Below are 5,994 nucleotides of genomic sequence, written 5' to 3'. Positions count from 1 at the left end.
GACAGATTTACAACCCTGAGTTTATAAATTGTGCACAATAAAGTCCTTTCAAACTCTGTGTAAAGTTCACATAAGACACTTTTTCTTATGATAACACAGCACAAATATACCCATGGAGTTACTGACTACAGTGATACAAAGTTACCAATAAAACAGAATACGGAGCATAAGGTATTTTCTTTAACAGAAAGGGGAGTATGGCTCTGATATCTGATAGGTAATAGTAGCATTACAACTACTATTAACACAGCCTACTAGGTTTATGTGGACATAAGGAGATGGTCAAAAGGAATGAATGATATGGGATTATTTTAAACACATGAATTCCCTTTTTTTGGGAATTCATGTATTTAAAATAATCCCATATCAAAATATCTTTTGTAAACCTGTGTTTCTGATCTTTCCTGAGGGTTCGATGGAAGTGGGGTCTCATGTTATGTCCACTTGTTTCTATTTCTGTATCTGTTTCTTCTCTGTCTTCAGTTAGTAGACGATACCTCCATGAATAAAGAGAAAACATTTTACATTTCTGAGCCTTGGCTTCCCTCCCTGACTGACGAGGTGCAGAGGCATCACTCAAGAAGATGAACAGGAGTTTAAACACGACAGAGAGAAACTTTAGGATGTATCACACCTGACTGTCAGTATAATGTGTTTCAGTCAGCACCAACTCTCTGAAGATGCTAATAATTTCACTGTAACCGCATGTGGCTGTAAGCTTTGATCTTTATTTATTGGACTTTTTTTTAAATGAGGCTTATTTGCATAGAAAGGAGTCAAATCTGCACCAAATGTCTGCATATCATAAAATTCAAATATGTCCAAGTAGTGGCACAAAGAGGCCATTTGTCTAGCAGTGCACTAAGTGGTGCATTTCACGTTTTTCAGGAGACTTACACGCTTCTTTTTGTCTCATTCTCCCCTGTGTGTAATGTAAAAGGTGTTATCTGTAGCTCACACAGCGGCTTCAGACTCCTTCATCTGTTTATACCAGCAATAACTTTACTGTTTTGGTTCAGTTTTCTCATTAGTGTTGAGGTTCTGTTTACATCACAACGCTTGGATAAACTCACTTTGTGATTCCAGCGCCAATGACAAAAATGCTACTCTTGAGTTCAAAGTGAACGTTTAAGCTGTTTCTGAAATGTATTACAGGCTTACAATTTAGAAAAAAAACTGTGTGCTGTAGTGCGGTCGTCTTTCCATCAGAAGGTTGTGGGTTTGATCCCAGCCCTTGCAGAAAAACATGTCGATGTATCATTGGGTAAGATATTTAACCCCGAGTTGCTCCCGATGGCTAACGGTGTGTGAATTTGTTGTATGAATGTTAGTTACTTGAGCAAATGGCACATTGCTCTGTATGAATAGGTGTGAATGGGTGAAAGATGACTTGTAGTATGTAAACCCGTTGAGGGGTCGTATGGACTGGTTAAAGCGCGATATTAGTCCGTTTACCACATCCGTCGCGGTATTTGTTTTAAAATAGCACCAAACAAGAAAGCTATCGAGACTTCTCAAATAAAAAAAATACTAATGAATAATTTGTATACGTCTACATTAAACATCGTTTTTAATTGTTTTTAATTTCATGTTTTCTTTTGTATTATTTTATATTGTTTTCTATTGTGTGCAAATAATATGTTAAAATATTCACTTTACAATATGAAACACCAATCTATTTTTGCAAGAATATTATGCTTGCCTGTTATTTATTGGTTTTATTTATCTATACGCATTTCTTTCTTATCGAATGAGCTTTTTATATCTGCTGGCAACTGTTCCCTTACAAGCTTGTCATAAACGTTTGAAAACAGTAGTTAATGCTGCCAGAGCAGGAAATCAATCCCCACCAACTTGTATTTAAGTTCCTTTTTCCCCCTGCCTCTCTTTATGCTCTGACCACAGAAGTTTGTTTTGCAGCGAGGTGTTTTGCTCTGCGATGGTATGTTTCCCTGTGGCCCGCTGCATAGACTCACTATTGTTGATGAACTGTGGTCCGGCTCACGCTGCATACCAGATATCGTCCACAACCTATCACAGAATGCTGCACCTCCTGGTAATCTTGGCAAACCCTTGATCTGTGCAAACAGTGGTCTGCTATGTTATCACTGCAGAATCAATAGTCCCACAAAGGAGTGTATTACATTGTTTACTTATAATGGTGTGAAAACAGCCCGGGAAAATAACACTGGCTGTTTTATTCTGGACTGAACAGAATCGCTGTTCATACGAAGTTGTGGAACGCGTCCAATTTAAGAATATAAGTAAAGTCTTTCCTTGTTTGTAATAACGGTAAAACTGGTTTATTTTGTTTAATTTAAACTTGCACTTCTCACTTCCTATGCATACTTTACTAAAACGTTTCTATTATCTGTACTAAAAAGGAAATGTAACAGTATTTTGCATTAAAATGTGTGAATTTAATGTCATTATGGCAGCCATAAGGACAGATGGCCCTTTTATATATGTTATCAAGCGGACTACTGTTGCTGTCTGTTGCTACAGAAGCATAAAGCACTTCCTGTGAGTCAGAGGATTTGTAGGCACCTGTTATATTCATGTAAATTCATGAAGAGATTACTGAGCGGGCCAACAGGCACAGGCCCAAGGACCTAAAGTGTCAGGGCCCCCCTGGCATTTAACAGCAAAATGCCCCTCAAAGAGACAAGTACCAACCCACAAGAGACTCAAAATGGCAACAAAGAGACATAAAACAACTATAAGGAGACGTAAAAATACCAAAAGGGACACGACATGACCACACTGAGACACTAAGCACTGATTAAATGTGTAACTTGATGTCTCAGTTTTCTCCAGTATATCATGGTAAAACTTCACTACGTCAAATCTCTACTAACATCATCCAACACCACACAAAAAAAAGAACTATTTCCCAAAAACTACTAACTAGAATTGTACAGATAATACAGAGTATTAAACCTCAAAGAGATGCAGCATGACCATTAAGAGGAACACAATGACTACAAATCGACTCAAAATGACTTTAAAGAGACATGAAGTGGCCACGAGACACAAAACATCAACAAAGTGGCTAAACAACCCTAAATCCTGAGTGTCTTGCTAATATATAGTAAAGGTTGTGCGGCCTTTCGTTTGTCTGTGCCCAGGGGCCCACTTTTTTACAACCACATGTGTGTCCTACAGTAGATGTTGTAAAACCTGGTACAAGATATACCGGTATGTTCAGTGACTGCTGTTTTTTTTTACAACTGTCGAAAGAGTCACAGAAAACATAAAAGTGATGTGGAAATCTCCATGAGTACTGTGCAGTGCAGTTGTGTATTTGCTTGACTTCCTTCACAGGGCTTAGGGAAAGAAGGCAGACAAAGAGAGTACAAACTTTGTTTATATGATGTGGGAGTTCATGACTTTAGACTGTGAGTTGACAGGAGACTTGTTAACACTTGCCGGGCATTGATTCAGCTGATCATATCACAGTTTTATAAGAAACACTGTTTGCATAGCAACACAATTGTTCTTGGATTGCAATACATGTTAAGTGACTCTCCAGAAATCTTTCCATATCTACCAGCAAGAATAAAGTTAGGCTACTGTCTATGTCATTATCTATGTTTGTGGAAAAAGAATGGCATAGCTATGATGGCTATTAGTATTTTTTATTTGTTCTTCTTATGATAATGCAGAAATGAAATTACATATGAACAATGCTTTCTATTACTCATGTTCATGTTGCATCAAACTCACATCCCTTCACTTCCCAGCACACATTGTCATAATTTTCTGACTCATCACCAAGTGACTCTGAGTACACTTCAACTGAATATAGACTGCTTATCAGAACAAAAGCAACAAAAAGTATTCTGTTCCACAAACTTTTGCCATATAAGTGGTTAGTTCAGCTAGAATATGAAACTAGACATTCCTATGTGAGTATGTACATGCATATACAAAATTAAATATGATGATAACAGCTGGACAGTGACATTTGAACACCTCCTAATTTTAGCCCTTGGCATCAACAGACCCTAGTGACAACGACTGCATGCACACATAATTAAGGGAGACCTCCCAAAAGTCATTACAAATGCCCTGTTTTATTTTATATTTTGCTTAAAGTCAACATTTTAAAAGGCTATTTGGCCAAGAGTAACGGATTAACACTTAAGTCCAAAAGTTAGGGATTTATAGTCAATACAGTTAACAGTAGGCCTAGGGATAAATGGTTGAAATAGGCTGGTTAGTTAAAAGTAAGCTAATGGATGGTTAAAAGAGCTATCTGAAGGTACAACACAGTCTCACGGCATTTCGTGTCATAGTCACAAAATTAATCTATTGATTCGTGTTCACCAACACGATTTCCCCATTTTTTTCATGTCACACGGAACGATTTTAAAAGCAATGTAAAATAATAACAAATTAGAAGGAAAAAGACAGTTTTTTAAATACAGATTTCAGTATTCTGACACAGAACGATTTTAGACGCAATGTATTTCTATTGGTAGTATGATTAGTGCCTGCACCAAATAATAACAAATTAGAAAGAAACAAATATTTGAAAAAATACAGATTTCAGTATTCTGAGGCTCCGAGACCCATTTATTTTCCTCGTGGACGGCAAAAAAACTCCGACATTATACTATTCAAAACAAAAGGGTTAGGGTTAGGCTTAGGGTAAGATATAAGAAAATGTTTTTATGAACCACACAGCTTCCGGTCTTCCAAGACCCGACTGGACAAAAAGACGTGGTGCAGGCACAAAACATACTACCAATAGAAATACATTGCTTTTAAAATCGTTCTGTGTGACACGAAAAAAATGCGAAAATCGCGGTAGTGAACACAAATCAATAGATTAAATAAATGTCTTGACTATAACACGAAATGCCGTGAGACTGGGTTGGAAGGTATTGATAAACGGTTTAAATAGTAGGTCAATGTAATGAGAAATAGCCAGCTAAAAGTTAATGGCTGAAATAGAATAGTTAAAAGATAAGAGTAAGTAATAAACAGTTGGAATAGCTCGTTAGCTAAAAGTAATAAATAGTTAGCTAAAATAAACAGTTTGGCTAGAAAGCTAAAGCAAAATATTTGAAATAGTTAGCTTACGTTGTTTGGATAGCTTAAACCAAGGCTTCTCAAACTCCGGACCAAACTGCAAATCAATCCGGACCGAACCCTGTGTCCCATTATAAAATAAAAAAAATAATTATTAAAAAATAATTATAATTTTTTTTTTCTGATTCTGATGTAAATTAAAGTGGACCTATTATGCTATATTGGAAACATATATTGTAGGGCCATACCTATACAAAACATGTCTGTGAATTTTTTTGCTTAAAATACCAAACAGATCACCCGTTGTAGCCATGCCTCATACTGCTCATACCCCTCTTTTGCAGCCCTGTTAGAGAAACGTGGATTTTGGGTCCTTAGCTTGAAAAAAAAGAAAAGAGGAGGCGTAGATAATGCCTGATCAGAATTCCACCAGAGATAAAGTTACATTCTGCTGTGATAAAACGCCATCCTGTTCTAAACCACATCAAAGATTATTTCTGAAACAGTATGGAGTAGGGATGTAACGATACCAACAACTCACGGTACGATAATATCGCGATATTGAAAAATAAAGAAAAACTTGAATTTGTTTTTCTTTATTAAATAACACATCTGATTTGTACAGCATTTTAGTAGGATAGTAGTATTTTAAAGTGTCAACAATATAATAATCAGACCCTGCAATAGAATAAATCAAGTTTCACTTTAGTTTTTCAAGTAACTCAACTCTAACTCACTCACTCAGCATCATCAAGGTTATCTTTTAGGAATATGAGCATGTCCACATTTCCAGGTAGAAGCTGGGATGTTTGGGTGTTTACAATATCCCCTGCTGTGGAAAAAACTCTCTTGCTTGGTACTGATGTTGCTGGGACAGAGAGATATGCTTTGGCCATGGGTGACAGCAGTGGGTCAAACTGTGCATTGTCTCTCCACCACTTCAAAAACAATACAGTT

The sequence above is a fragment of the Notothenia coriiceps genome, unplaced genomic scaffold (genome assembly GCF_000735185.1).
Source record: "Notothenia coriiceps isolate Sejong01 unplaced genomic scaffold, NC01 NC01_scaffold00010968, whole genome shotgun sequence".
Classification (NCBI taxonomy): domain Eukaryota; kingdom Metazoa; phylum Chordata; class Actinopteri; order Perciformes; family Nototheniidae; genus Notothenia; species Notothenia coriiceps.
The sequence above is the reverse complement of the archived record's forward strand: the minus strand, read 5'-3'. Positions refer to the sequence as shown.